Below are 16,573 nucleotides of genomic sequence, written 5' to 3' on the forward strand. Positions count from 1 at the left end.
ATGAAAAATTACTTTAACGATTAACTGATTATCAAAAGCATTTAACGGTTTAATTCTTGTCAGATTTACTTGCCTGAAAAGACATTTTACTTGCCCCGGGCCAGTGGGCAATCCTTATTGTTGAGCCCTGTAGCTGCAACACCCTCACTTCTTTTTCTGCATTTCTTTGTCCTGCTTTCTCTGTGACTTTTTTTGGTCAGCGGAGTAATGTAAGCATCCAAAACAGTCCTGTGCTGCGCATTCTTTTACAGGCTGGCCTTTGGTGTGGGAATGGCACAGATGACAGTGGAAAGGAACACTGGTGTGGACTTTGGCAGGACACCGCCTGGTTAAGCTGTGTGCTCCTGCGGAAGAGGGAGAGCACTGAGCGTGGATTCTTATATAGCTGTTTCTCGACTTAGATGGTGTTAACAGCAATTTCAACAGCCCGGTCCCCTCGGAGTTGAGCAGCGAACCTCCTGATGTTACAGACTTTGCCCAGATATCTGAGACTCTACGGTGAAAAATAAGCATCCGATTTAAGACTGTAATATTCTTCCTTAGAGCAGGAGAAGAAGAGATGGATTTATCAATCGCGCTGCCTATTATTGGCAATTTAGTGTGACACTGTTTCATCACACAAAAGCCTGACTGGGTAAAATTCGAGACCTTATTCCTCTGAATCCAGCGTGATCTGCTAAAAATACGCAATAGCAAAGTGAAGCTCAGCAGCAGCAGTGTGGATGAGGAGCAGTGGCGGCAAGCGGCGCAGATTGTGGCAGCCGAGTGAGCAGAGGGTTTCAGATGGATGTGAGCTTGTGTGAGGGCCAAGGCACAGAGCTACCTCTGTGCGTCTCACCGGACTATGTTGCAGAATGACTCGGCTATGTTGCAGTCGTGACAAAGATAAATTACAGCCACTGGAAAACATTTCTACATTTTTTTTTCTCTCTCCTTCTCCACACCTCTTTTCTTTTTTTTTTGCCATTGGGTGTAGTCCAAATGTGTGCCACACTGAAGAGAGATGATGAAGAGGAGGGGGGGTGTCTCTGAAAATATATTAGGGCGTAAAAAGTTGCCCCCTTAATGTTCACAGGTCAGGTAGTGTGTTTTATGATGGAGCATGCCTTCTGTCGCTAGATTTATGCACACTTCTCCCTCAAACTAACCCCAAAATCCAGTTAATTCTGGATTTACCACACAACACGTTTAGAGCAGGTATTACAGATATACCCTGAATGTGTTGTTTCAAACTAGGCTGCCTGTATCCGGAATAAAAATTAAAAATCACACAGGAAGGAAGCTAAAGCAAGTGTCTGGTGGAGAAGTTAATGATATCATTTATGAATGTGTTAACTTTCACTTTAACCTTTAAGTCTTGAGGCATTCGGCCTGATCTGAACCATCTAATGTTTAGACAAAGAAATCCAAAACTCTGTTCTACTCTAAATGTTTCTCTTTGTCTTATCATTCAGAGTCCTCTGTTCCCTGTACTCCTCCAGCCTTCTCGCCTCCCCGGAGTCTCTCCCTGTCCAAATATTTCAGGGAGCAGGCCTCAAGTATGGCGAGGTGTTTTGGGTGTCTCTTTAGGTGGGCTGCAGCTGATGATATGATTGTGTGGTCAGCAGTGCTGAGCGCAGACCACCCAGCTGGCAGCTGCTGCCATAATGACCTACAGGCCGGGCAGGAAACAGGAAACAGGAAGAAGAAGGCAGGACATCCTGTTCATCTAGATCAGTGTGTTGAGCATGACATCACGAAAGCATCACTTTTTAATGAAGAATACCTGATCAGAGGCCAAATATTCTGTCACGCCGCTCAAATAAATTTTCGTTTTCTCTCCGTGTGTGTCTTTCCCTGTCTTTTCTACGCATCTGTCTTCTCAGTTTGCCTTTTCAGCACTCACACTGACACTGTTTTCCAGACTGCTCCATCATCCAACACATCAAAATCCTACCCTCTTCAGTGCAAGAAGAAAGGCAGAAAAAGAAATACACGCATTTTCATTTGAATATACACCAGCAACAACCTCACAAAAACTCAGACAAAAAAACACAAAAGCACAAACATTCCGACGCGCAAAACAGACGCAGACAGGGCACAAACTTGAACGCACACACACACGCGCACACACGCACCTCCCAGACACACAGCACATACTGACAGACAAACACACAAAGAAACAGCAAACACAAAGCACAGCACAGCCAGAAGTCTACTTTATGCAGAAATATTCTAAAGTGTGTTTTACAATACAATTAAACATCAAAGGCTGATATATTCCTCTGTGATCTTTAACACCCCAGTGAACAAACCCCATACACCCCCATCCACTTACAGCATACAGAGAAAGTTGCTGAACGTCACCGCTAATTACTAGATAGAGACAGAAGAAGACTTTGCATCATTATGCAAAAACCAGGACATATTCAAATATATGCATTCAATCCACCATAAACCATTCAAGGACTGTGTTATTTACTTTAGATTATTATTTTTTAAGTTTTAGGAGTAATTGCAGCTCTTATGAAGATATACAGACAGAGCTCCTAAGGCAAAGAAACATTCGGGTAAACATTTCTAACATGCACAACAGTTAGGACAATGAAAGGGAGATCTGTATGAAATGAGTAAATAAACACATGGTGAGGGCGAGCCCTGCGCTTTTCATTAGTACAATAAAAATGTATGAAAACGAAAAAGAGGCTTTTCCTGCCATGTAGCAAAAAAAAGAGGGAACACCTGCCTGGTGCAATAAACAAGAATACAACAAGCCCTTGAGTTATTATAAAAGTTAAGTGTTTTCATCTGCTTATAAGCAGGCAAGAAAAGAGTTATTCAGAGCAAACAGTTTAACATTTCCACATTATTTGTGTCAGATAAACGCACTAAAAAGAGACCTTATCTTTATTCATTCACATCTGGATTTTAGCTGTTCACTGTAGCATTTATAAACCAAAATATACTGCATTATTTACAGGATATACAGCGGTGTCTCTTGATGGTTTAAGATTTTATACACTCCTTATATACGAGGTAAATACGATTCCCTACAATTGACTCTTATATTACCTTCTCGTTTGAGCCAAAGGGCACGAAGTCCAATTACAGTACTTCAATATCTACCTGCAGATCTTGCCAACCTGCAATCTGCAAATGAGCGTTTTACTGAGCAAACTCTGCAAACCCCTTCCAAAATATTTGAAACCATTAGTGAAAAAAAACTTTAAAGCATAGCAAAAGGGGCTATTAAATTATTTACTTAAACATAAATGCTTCTGATGTTTCCAATAAGAATAATGTTTTCACAGATCTGGTTTTCCATGAGGAGGGAAATCTTGAAATGTGCCTTCTGTACAGTATTACAGCACAGTGGTATACTTTACTACTTTTTAAAAAAAGATGCAAGCCTGATGACACATATTTAGGTTAATATTTACACATTATCAGACATTATATTATTATGAGTAAAGATATAAGGATGCTGATTTTGTCTGAGGACTTTTACGACATGTCAGACCCTGCATGGCACACAATGTGTCCCTTCCCTTCACTTAACTAAAGCTTTACTGAGCCCCTGGTGTACAGCAAAGTGCCCTGACAATCGGCTCAATGCCCTGGCCAATCACAGAGACACGTGACCTTCTAATCCCTCTCTGTGAGAAGGGTAAGAGTGTGTTGTCACTGTTGGTTTTGTGAATCAGCGCCCAAAATCCCAAATGATTTGTCAAGAGGGAGGGGTCTTAAGAGAATAAGAGAAACAAAAGCAGCGCAGGCCAGATAGTGTGGGTGTCAGTGTGTGCATGTGTGTGTGCAACAGAAAGACAGACAGAGAGAGGAGGCAGACCATGCTTTTGTCTATGCATTGGTGTGTGTTTGAGTGCATGTGTATGTGCGAGCGTGTGTGTGTGTGTGTTTGTACAGGGTCTCCGAGATTACAGAGCTTGGCTGACAGAGTCCTCTGTGTGTAATCGTGGGTCCACATGCGAGCGCTCACCTTCCTCTGAGCGGATTAACCTAACGCTAAATCCCAAGAGAGCAACAGGCCAGACAGGCCACACAGAACAACTTCATTGACGATGGGAAGAAGAGGGGAGGCCATGTGTAAAATCTTTTTTATAGATTATTACTCTTTTATATGTTTTATCGTGAGTAAACAACTCATATAAAACAGCCTCGAGGACTGTAAAAAGTAACGGGACAACGCACAGGACACTACCTCTCCTTAAAATTTAAAAATGTGTCTTAAATGTTGCATATAGTTTATATAAGCTGTGTCTTTTTTTTCTAATTAAACAAACTGTGAAAAGCAATCAAGCAGTAAATGAGTGAGTGTATGCAGTACGCTTTTCACACAATCACAAATTAGGTTGATATGCTGTAGCAGACAGCAACACTTTTATCACTTAAAAATGTCTACTTTTCCAGAGTGCTCACTAATAAACTGCATTTCAAATTTAATAGCTCTTATAGGTCTAAAAATGTGCTGTGAATATTGTATTAGTTATATTAATTTTGAGAAACTGCAGCTATCTCTACATTAAGAGCATTTTTTAAAACTTTAAAAATGGACAGTATTTATTTAACTGATTAAAATTGCTGTTTGGCTTTATAACAATTTCATCAGAATATGGGTTTTAGAGATTTACTTTTATGATTATATTAATGAGCTTGAGTTAAATGCACACAGCCCAGTCAGTTCCACAATTGGTCTAAATTAAAATGAAGTATGGTGGAGTCGTTTTAAATTTTGTAACCGTGCTCAGTTCATATGCACATTTCATCAGTGGGCCTCATGGCCACGCTTTAAAAACGAATAAATCTGATTTTATTTATAAAGCTGCAACCTGTGAAAGTTGTCACAGGTTAATTACAGTGTCATTATTAATCCTCTCACTGCAACAGGTTCAACTGAGCCACATGAGACTGAACTAAACTCACCTCATACAGTAAATATATGATTCTCGCTGCAGTGAGAAAAGTCTATCAATAAGTCACAGAAAACAAATTATAACTGAGCCTCGAGACACCAAACCTTCTCAAAAACACTGATTTAATGTACTGTTACTACCACGTCTGCAGGAATTACCATTCAAAGAAGTTTCACAAACTGTGCTCTCCTGTTTTGCACTTTAGAAAATACTGAAGATTACATCAGTTGGTCTTCTTTAAAATATTTATTAAAGTTGCCAATGCGCAAGTTATCCTGATTTGATGAATAATAACACAGGGTATTTGTGATCATAAGTGTACAAGTGTTTAGTTTGTTTAAACAGCTAGCAAATAATTATGTATCTGCAAAGTAGAGCCATGTTATGCGTTAGTTTTCCTACATTTTGTAGCTTTAATGAAGCAAATTATCTGAAATTTAAAAACTTCTGAACTGCATACATTTTTTTCACATTTTCTTTGAGTTTTTGTAAGTTTCTTCTCATAATATCTAGTAAAATTGTACAGGCTACATAGATTAAACACTACATTTTTTTAAACCTTCTAGTGTAACTTTTCCTGTTCCACAGCGCAGAACAGTATGAACACTCTGTATTCTGTTATATTAAGGAGGGCAGCCTGTTCAGTAGCTGTGGCTTTGGGGGCTTTGCGCCTGCATGTGGACACGAGAAAGCTCCACAAGGTCGACACACTGCCTAAAACACGAGCCAGACCTTGACTCTCCTAATAGACCATAAACAGCTATTTGATGTCAGCCTGTAATTATATGACACTTGTCACCGGCGTGAGTCGATCAGGGTCACAACAGATCAATACGCGCAGTTACTGTACTTTGTTGAGGAGGTAAAATAGAGCCGCAAGTTTCCCTCTGGAAGACTAGAAATAAAGATCATCTGATGCGACGTGTCTAGTGGATGTTTGCGAGTGCGAGCGCCGTGGGTACTTACTTTATTTCGCATGAAATCTTGTCCGGGTGTAAGTAGTGAAAGATAGAGGAAGAAGAAGCGGTCCGTCGGTTGTTTGCTCCAGCCGGCCGGTTGACAGGAGGGTTGAAGCCGCTGCGTGATGGTGACAGACTTCGCCAAGACGCACTTAAAATCCAGGAGCGCAACTTCGTCGCCGCGAGGGGAAAAAAAGTAACGTGCAGTAGGTGAAAAGAGTCTCTATAATGTGAGAGAAAACTACTCTGTGTCTCTCTTCTTCTTCTTCTGTGGTCGGACAGTGTCTGCTGAGCTCGGGAGGCGGTGTGAGTGCGCTGCGCTGCGCTGCGCCTGGTCTCTCTGCGAGGTGCCGGTGAGCGGAGAGGGACCCGGTGGAGCGGCGATGGATGGTGGAGGTGGTGCTGCTGGTGTAACTGCTGCTGGACGTCTGGAGCTTGATGGTGATGTTGGAGAGGCTGTTTCTTGTTCCTTCCCACAATCCTGACCGAGTCTTTCCCCAAACCCTCTCCTCTCCCAGTGCGAGGAGAAATAATCGATTTTTTTTCTCTCTTCTTTTTTTTTTTTTTTTTGACTCCTGAAAGGGGGCGGGCTCACATTTCCCAACTCTACTTTAATGAAAGAGGCACGGCTCTTAATGCTTTATTATCGCGCCAGCCCCGGTAGAGTGGACGCGCAATTAAGTGCTCAGAGAGAGGACCACTGGAGGAACATGAGGGGTAATGTGTGCTTTAACTAATGAACCAACGGAGAGCACGTTAAACGTCTGACTGCAGCCGACTTTAGCCTGCTCAATCCGAGCCGCTCAAAGTTGTTGTTGTTGTTGGGGCAGACACAGTTCTCGCCTGTTGTTTCATGGATGTCACTCCAAATGGGAAGAATGTTAAAACGTGAGCCCCAAAAAAGACATCTACATGTTATATAGCAAATCTCCTGAAGCTGTTTCACTTGTTTTTACTCTAGAAACACTAAATACTTCAGAAAAAGACAGAAAAGGCACCTCTTTGCTGTGAAGACAAGATGAATTATCTCTTATAATAAGAAAAATGAGATTGAAGACTCATTGTTGCGTTGCATTACCTACGATATTAAATATGATATGCTTCTTGCAATATGATGGCAACAGAAAGTATCTATCAAAGTATCAATACTTTTTCAATACCACACAGCTGAAAACAAAGATTGTTGAATGCACTGAAGCTATAAAAAATGAGCTGCATGCTCATTCCAGACCTCAGTTCAGTCTTTATTGTCCTGCCTGAAATTTGCCTTGCAGCAAAACCAGACAGGGTTCTGTGACTTTTTCTGTACCAGCACTGTGTGCAGGTTGTTAATACCACAAGAGGAATTGAGTATCGTTTATATCAAAGTTTAAAATTCTGGTAAAGCGACAACTGTACAACTCTCGTACAGTCAGTCAACCCAAAATAATGCAATTTGAGCTGCAGCTAACAATTATTTTCATTGTTGTTTGGTCAATAAAATGTCAGAAAGTGATGAAAAATGTCGGTCAGTGTGTCCAAAAGCCCCAAGATGATGTCCTCAAATGTCTTGTTTTGTCCACAACCTAAAGATATGTAGTTCACTGTCATAAAGGATTAAAGGAATCAAAAAAAAAAAAAAGTTCACATTTAAGATTTTGAGACTCGAGCTGCTTAAAGTTGATGTTAGGGTTGGGCAGACTCTCCTGTTGTTTCATTCATGTCACATCAAAAGGGAAGAAAGCTAACACTTAAGTCAGACTCATACAAAAAAACACATCAACATGATACAAAGAAAATTTTCTGAAACAGTTTAGAAACACTAAATACTTTTGTCAAGACAGAAAAAAACAAGTCTCTCCACTCAAGAAAATTAAATGGCAGAAAAAACATGGTGAGTTATTTTAAGAAGAATATTTTAAGACACATTATTACATTACATTTAATGATAAGCAGAGTAACAAAGCACAGATACTTAGTTACTGTACTTAAGCAGAGTTTTAAGGTATTTGTACTTTACTTGAGTATTTATTTTCAGATGGCTTTTTGCTTTTACTTTCTACATTCTCAATACAAGATTAGATCTGCAGTAATAAGCTGATTAATCATTTTGTTGTCAACTATTATATGATTCAGGAACTATTTTAATAATCGATTGATTTGGGTTGTTTTTTTAAAAAAACAAAAATGTCCAGATTCTCTGATTTCAGCTTCTCAAATGTGATCACGCTATGTTTTTTAGTCCTCTATGAAAGTAAACTGAATATCTTTGGGTTGTGGACAAAACAAGACATTTGCAGACATGATCTTGGGTTTCGGGCTGACAGTGATTAACATTTTTCACCATTTTCAGACATCTTGTAGACTAAATAATTAATTGATTAATCACGAAAACAGAGAAATACAGAAAATAGATTAATAGGTCCTTATATTTTCAGCATGCTTGTTCCTGAAGTTATAATGTATGTGAGCAGAATTATTGCACACCGCCTTCCCAACATCAAGATCGATTTCAACCAAAATGGATGAGAATAAAACAGAGAAAAGGATTCCTCGGTGTATCCATCAATGCATATCACACACGACAGACGTAAAAAGACAAAAATAATGTAACAAACCGAAACTCGACTCGACAACAGAGAAAAGGAGAGTTTCAGTTAGCTTTGCACAGAAACAGCCAGTAGAAATGTCCCTCAAAAGGTGACTTTTTACTTTTATACTTTTAGTACTTTTCACTTTTAATTGAGTAAAGAAATTACTTTTAGAAATATATGTACTTTTACTTCAGTAAAGAATGTGTGTGCTTTAGCCACCTCTGATGATATGATATGCCTCTTGCAATATGATAACAATAAAAAAGTAGCTTCAACTCATATTTCTTGTTCAATAAGACCCAAACAACATGGTTTTCTTCCATGTCTGCATGTGCTACATGAACGCTGCTTCCACTCTGAGTCACTACAAACTTTCCACCTCCTGCACGCTGCCAATCATTCTCCAGGACCCCACTATCTCCTGCAGATAAGCCCTGACACAGACAGTAAGCATGGGGGAATTACCAAGCCTTTATCCGTCCAACCAAATGATTTCAAAACATCCACTCTATTAGTGTGAAGATAACAATTAGAACAGCAAGTTTGCCACTTCAGATAAGACGCAGACAGGCAGCACGATGGCTTTCTCTACAAAGATGTATCTCAGATAGGCCTTGTAATACTGTGGCTCTATTATTCTCACATTATACGGGTGCCGTATCAGTTTAAAGACTTTTAATGGTAGTCTTGAATGAAGGCTGTTATACCCTTAGAGGCAGCATCAGGTCTCACTCTTGAGTTTTCATTAATCCATTCTCAGAAAAAGAAAATACATAATTCTATAGGTTGTGATTAACATCATACATACAGTTGATAATCTTAACCATTTCCATACTAAACAAATCAAAGTCCTTTGAATTTTCCTCCAGAAAGTTCACTAAAGCATGCACATCCACACCCAGTGACGGAATTACATAGTACTTTAGGGTGGCTGACTGTGAACGACACTGGTGACAAAAGCCTTTTGAGTTTGTGTTATAATGTACATCATAAAAAGAAACCAAGAGCTATTTATCATTGACTCCATTTGCTAAGAGATAGACACTCGATCAATACGAGAACAACCACAGGCACAAATTATGTCTTTGCCAAAACCAAAATTAGAGCTTAGTAAAAGAGCGTTCTCCTGTCAGGCTTGTCAAAGGTGTAATAAACTACCTGACACCACAGGGGAAATGTCTGTGAATAGTTTTAAAAAATAAAATATCTTGCGGTAATGTATGTGAGACAACAGAAATATTAATAATGATATATTTCATTGTATATAATGGGGGTTACCTGCCTCTGGATGCCGATTTGATGATTTTAATTGGTGTACCCTGTTGTAATGTTCTAATTTTATTTTGTGTGTTATGCAATGTATGGGGTTAGTTGTGGATTTTAAGTGCCCTGCTTGTACAACTGTTGTTTGTATCTATTAAAGTGATGTTTTTATAAGAGAAAGTCTGCACGATGATGCTCCCATGAACATTACAAATGTGCTGAGTAGGTTTTTCTTCTTTCAATATTCTACAATAGTATATGATGATTTTCTACCTGATGATTTTCTTACAGTATATATAGGTGGTTTGGAATATATTACACATATGAATTATACTTACAAGATCCATTAGCCTATATCTAATGTACTATTCACTCTGTTTACCATTTTATGCATTTCTTTTTCCTTGTTTTTTAGTTTACTATGTTGTAATCACATGATCTGTCAGGCAGAGGTATAACAAAGTATAGAGGATGTTTTTGTGTTAATGTATTGATTCTCAAAAACACTGTATTGTGACATCTAGGGCTGCAGCTAACAAATATTTCATTATCTTTTAATCTGTCAATTATTTTCACACTTAATTGTTTAGTCCATAACATGTCAAATAACTGAAAAATGCTCTTCAAAATTTCCCAAAGCCCTAAGTGACATCTTTAAATTGCTTTTTTTTTGTCCAACCAACAATCCAAAACCCAAAGACTTTTCATTTACTATAGTAAATGACAAAGAAAAGCAATCTAAGCAATTCCTTGGATTTAAGATGCTGGATGGAAGCAGCAGCACTGAATATTTTGTGCAAAAAAAATGACTGAAACAATTATTATTAATTAGTAGACTGAATGAAAATTAGTTAGCGATAACTGATTAATCGACTAATCATTGCAGCTTTAGTGATGTCATGATACATGCAAAGATTTGTGGCAGTGGTTCTTTTTGTTTTGTTTTTAAACCCCAACTGTGTTAGATAGTAGTAAAGGCAAAACTACACTTTTAAAACTTCAATCAATATATCACCTTACTTACAATATCACAATATATATTGCAATATATTGAATGGTAACCCCAGTATCATGATATCTACCGTATTGCTACTACACAACCCAACTGTCAGGATAGGTACAGTTGACTTTATTTTCCTTGAAATCCTTTTTTTCACTGAAAATTTAACTCAGATTGACAAACTTTTTGGTCTGAATGCAGACATACAGCAAAGCATTTCCCTCACAAGCTTAACTTTGTGGTACATGCCATGTCACTACCAGTTGCGTGAAGTGTAAGTGGACACCAAGCAGCACCCTAATCTTTCCCTTCCTTTGAAGTTCACCTGTGAAGCATAAGGCATGTATGCAACCAGCCAGCCAACCAACCAGTCAGTCAGGGTAGGAAATGGCGGGACATGAAATCAGTTAATAAATAAATCAAGCTGGCTAATCTGCTTGACGGGCGGACATTACAGCCTGTAACTGAAGCCGCGGGTGTCTTATGACTCGGGATACCACCTTCACATCACCTGACCCTTTAATCTTTAATAGCATTTCCTCTGGCCCCCAGACCTCCATGATAATCAATAAGGTGTAGTCTGTTAGACACAGTGGGTTCATAAATGCAACATGGCAGATATCTATGGCATCACATATCTGTGTATATGAAATGAAAGACACAGATTTGACACCTTTAACAGACACAGTTTCCCTCTTTTTCTTTTAGACCTTTAAGAGGAAATTGCATTAAATGTGTCACTGACATTTGGGCACCTATAGGTGCCTGCATGATCGTACATACCACGTTCAATGCTCCTTCGTCTGCCGTCTTTCGTGCCCTCAGTCTCGTAGCTTTCTATGCTGCCTGTCAGCGATTCATCGGAGAGGTCCTTTCAGTGCTCACAATGCTTGAGGTTGTCTTTGGTTGGCACCTGAGGAGGAGAGGCAACATAGGGAAGCATGAGGGGAAGAAGAGAGGGTGAACCTGCCTGTGAAATGGTAATTGTTTGCATGCACCGTGCACATACTAGTGAGCAGGATCCATGCTAACATCCGTGTGTGTGTGTGCATGTGCGTGTGTGTACATGTGTGTTTGTGCGTTTAATGGCCATATGAAATAGAGAGAAATAAATGGGGGGAGGTGGATTGAATATATTTGAATGGTGAAAAATCATTAAACGAGGAAAACACTGGCTCATGCATATTCATAAATGACTGTCTGACTTGTCTACAGGGGTAAACTTATAGTGAAGGCATACTAACAGCCTCATTCTACGGCTCATACATTTAATGCAAAATAGGAAAGACCCACTGTATATTTTGCCCCTGAGATTACCGAGCGAGAGTCTACGGCTAAATCTGAATATGGTAGAAACAGCTAAAAGCATTATAGCCAGATTATTGTTACGTGTTATGTCGTTTGGAGTTTGTCACATTATGCCTTTGACAGATGGTAAATTTAGGCAGGTACGCAATAAGGGTGTGCAAACATGCTGAGCGTGTTTTAGGTTAAATCCTGTAGATTGCATGGATGGAAATAATGAATTACAACTACTCAAATTACCGTAATTAAGTCAGTTTTTATTGTCAAGTCTGTAATTTTTCTCTTATTTAAAGGGATAGTTTGGATTTTTTGATATGGGGTTGTATGAGGCATTTCTGAATAGTCAGTGTTTTACCTAATAGGATGGCAGCCGGCACGCCCAGTTTGGAGAACCGGGGGGAACACCGGCACGGAAGGTAAGCAATGAATTGCTGTGGACAGGATCGCCAACAAAATGTATTTCAGCCACTTAAAAAAGGTCCATGTTAAAAATATCAATGTCAGTGTACAGTATAGTGTACAGTATATAGCCTTTTCTGACGGGAAACCAAGCAATTATTTCTCTCTCCAAACCAACCAAACTCCATAGGCAAAATCAGTCATTTTAACTTGTAGGACACATGAGCTACTGGACCACCACTGTCTCATTCTGTTAGTTTTTGTGTGTGACTTTAATGATTTAGAAGGATGGTTCAGATTCATCGAAGTCCCACAAAAACATAAACAAACTAACTGATCAAGGCAGCAGTAGACCAACAATTCCCAAGTTTTGCAAGGTAAAATGACTGATTTCGTCTATGGAGTTTGGTTGGTTTGGACGGAGCAATTCAACAGCTTATATAACAGCAGTTTCCCATCACAAAAAGCTGTCTGATGGCAAAATAAAGTGATGAAAATATTCTAAATAAAGTGTACACTTATTGTATTGATGGACCTTTTTTAAGTAGCTAAATACCTTTTGTTGCTGACCCTGTCCATTTAGATACTTTGAAAATCATAATTCACTGATTCCAAACAGCAGTGATTAAAAAGAAACTAATATTCCGAGTAGTTTTTGAGAAGAATACTTTGTACTTTTACTTTAGTATTTTTAACACCAGCAGTTTTACTTGCAGTTAGGCAATATTTCAGTAATGTAACAGTACTTCTGCTTGAGAAAAGATTTTCATTACTCTTTCAACCACAAGTAGGTTGTGGCATTTGTGTTATCTTCAGCCAAAGTATTTTCCCCTTAATTAAAACAAACTTTATTTTTAGTTTCTTGCTATCTGAAACTTTCCCTGCTCAACTCATTAGCCATTGTCCCTCCCTCCTACTCTTAGAACATGCAATCCTAAACTTCGGTTTGGACGTGTGTGTGTGTGTGTCAAGTGTGGGTTGACAGTCTCATCAAAGCCTGGTGGAGAAAAATCAACAGTTTGCCAAAACAATTATGTAATTTCGAATATGTCACAGTGTGTGTACACACACTTTAGGCTTTTGGGTAAATGCAATTTTCGTGAGGTTTGGCATCAGCCGCGCATAAAAAGAGAGGAGGGGAAACTGCGACTGCATGTTAAGTCAAACACATAAGTGCGGTTTGCTGATATTGATCTTGCTTGGATTGTTTCTTAAGCCTCTCCTGGCAGTCACTTCACAGCATGTGTCACACACACACACACGCACATACACACATGCGGAACAGCTCGCCTGAAAATGTGTGTTTTTTTGTAACGGAGGGAGAAAGAAAGAAAGGAATGCCTCTCTCTCTCAAGCAAAAAGATAAACACAAACACATTTCCAGGGCAAACAAGAACAGCCTGGGCTCAGTGCAATCTGTTGTCGATCATGCTCACGTGAAAACACAATCTGCCTGTCACAGTAGATGATGTTGTCAAGCACTCTGCCTCGCTGCTCCTGAGAATTAGCCCAGCGATTGCGGAAGCACTACGAGACACATTTGTTGTATGTCAGATATGTCTGAGGATGCTCCCAGCTTTATTTGGTATTTACTGCTTTCAGTCATTCTTCCCGCGCTCGGTCCCTAATGAATTTGAGAGACATTTGCAGTTTTGACACTAGATTGATGCTACATGATGTGACGACCAAACTCTTCACAGGGGGTACAGAAAGACCTGCAGGCCAATTTAACTCATAGGCTCAGCTGGGGATCTATAGATCTTACTCCTGCACGTGTGTAGGTGTTTGTGTGTGTGCGTGTGTGTGTGTGTGTGTGTGTGTGTGTGTCTGTGTCTTAAGGGTAGAACATTATGAATGTTTGAGGGACTCTTCCCAGTACTAATATTTTTAGAGTGAAGCATTAATACATCCTGCTGATACATACTTGGAATATTATGAATAAATATATAAACTTTTCCTCTGAAATGTTATTTTTGACAGGATGGAAAAGCCTCTGAAAAAGCATTTACACCACCACATATTAAAGTCTGTTCCATTTAGCTGTACGAAAAACTGAGAAAAATTACGTAAGCCTGAGAAAATAAACTAAGAAGTAAAATATAGGAATACAAAAATAGCAATTATTGCACTTATAAGAAGTCATATATGAAACTAACATGTCCGTATCCATATTTGTAAAGGCTAGTATCAGCCTGATAAAATTGCAAGTCCCATTTAATAACTGACAATAATGTAAAGATTTTCTCATTCTTAATTTAATAAGATTCAATATTGTAATAAAAATTTGGAATCAATAACCTAATAACATTTTGTAGATAATATTGACTGGTTATTACAGTACTGTATGGGTTTAGGAAAAAACATACAAAATATATTAACCAAAGCTGATAATGTAAAAATACATTGATATAATTTTCTTTAAAGGCATACTATGCAAGATTACTCTAAAATTACAGTGTACAGACATTGAATGTCACTTGGTCAGTTATATTATTTTTAATGCAAAGTTGAGATTGTTTGAGATCTCTTTGTCATGACAACTAACATTATCAAACTTAAAGAGACACATAAATGTATTGATATAAATTCTAGTACATTATTGCCTCCGGTTGTTGCATTTGATATTTTTAAACCAAATAATACAATAATCAGTCAATAATATAATAACTTATTACATTACGTGAAAAAGCTATTATGCGTTTGGTTCAGTGTTTGCTACATGCTGTGTGTTTGAGAGTAAAATGTATGTAATCATCTCTGTCCATGTCAGAGTGTTTATACAACACATAATTTACACATTGCTTAAAGAAATATAACACATTTAAACCACGCTGTCTTACATTCAGTCTTCGTTAATGTTAACAGATGACATCTGTATTACACAGGACTTGATCAGCCTGAACATCTGGGTTCTGTTCTCAGGGAAAACATGTCTACTTTAGAAGTCGACTCATACTTTGTAGGAGAGATGAGAGACATTTCCCTGCCGATCTGCGCCTGGTCTTTGTCTAAGTCATCCAAAGCGTTATATTACACTTGATTCAGAGCTCCTTATTAATAAGGTTTATAATGAAACTCAGAGGGCAATATCATCAGTAATTACAGTCGCAGGAATTGTACCACTGTACAGTATAATTAGGGGAGCAAAGGTGAGAAAATCACTTTTAATTAACTGAAATCATATATCCTCATATTACAAAATATATAAAACAAAGAAATTCATGAGTCTGAAGAAGTATTTATTTGTGCACTCAAATGAGTTTTTCTAATATAAAGCTGACATTCCCCTTCGTAATTTTAGATTGAAGGCAATATTATCTTGATGATTCTACCATTGAAAGAAAGAAGTAAGGGAGTATGTTCAGACTTTTTTGAGTCAGAACTGTGTAAACCAATGCTTTGTGGTAACTGCGTTTGCAAAACTATGACTATGTATATTTTGAAATGCATACATATATTACACTGTATGTAAACATGTTACTGTGGACATTGCGGTAAGGTTGTCAAAAGTATCAATACTTCAATACTTTTTCATGAGAAAGTTACAATGCAATACAATACGTTTCATAGCATTAAAAGTACCAAAGCATCATCAAAGTGCTTATTCAACATCTCATTTCAGTTGAGTCTTTATTTTCTGGCCTGAAACTTGGCTTGCAGCATAGCAAAACCAGACAAGTCTTCAGTGATTTTTTTTCTGTTCTCGCACTGTGTGCAGGTTGTTAGCTTTAAAAAATAAAAAAAATGATCCTATTTTGTGTGCCTAGGGCTTTTTTCTTTTTGCCATGGTATCAAAAGAGGTATCAAGTATCTTTTTTTTCACTATTATTGTATCAAAGCTTAAAATTCTGGTTTCGTGACAACAGCATTGGGATGCTACTTTACAATAAGACTACCATTATAAATGATTTCTAGATTATTACTTAGGTTCTAAGTCATTAATAAGATGTTACAACACATTAGATAAAAAGGGCAATACTGACCTGCTCCTTACCAAACAATGAGCCCACATCTATCTGTACTGTTAAGCCTCAGATCTCACTGCTCACTTATACCTTACTTTGTCTTCTCCGTCAGCAGCATTTATACCTGTCAGCTCGATCAGATATTTGTTAATAATTTATTTGCATTTAAACACCATGTGCATAACTTAATTGTCATTCA

General features: G+C 38.3%; 1 protein-coding gene across 11 annotated transcripts in view; it reads right to left on the reverse strand.

Annotated features, from left to right (window-relative positions):
* mef2cb (myocyte enhancer factor 2cb) overlaps positions 1-16,573 on the reverse strand; it is a 105,466-nt gene that overhangs the window by 80,282 nt on the left and 8,611 nt on the right. For 10 of the 11 annotated variants that reach the window (XM_084729030.1, XM_084729028.1, XM_084729025.1 and 7 more), the window contains exon 2: positions 11,489-11,618. The gene's annotated coding sequence lies outside the window, so the exon portion shown is untranslated. Of the gene's footprint in view, positions 1-5,876; positions 6,626-11,488; positions 11,619-16,573 lie in introns of those variants that run through there. The other variant, XM_084729020.1, reaches the window with a different exon arrangement.

Source organism: Lutjanus erythropterus, chromosome 10 (genome assembly GCF_056507025.1).
Source record: "Lutjanus erythropterus isolate fLutEry1 chromosome 10, fLutEry1.hap2, whole genome shotgun sequence".
Lineage (NCBI taxonomy): Eukaryota > Metazoa > Chordata > Actinopteri > Lutjaniformes > Lutjanidae > Lutjanus > Lutjanus erythropterus.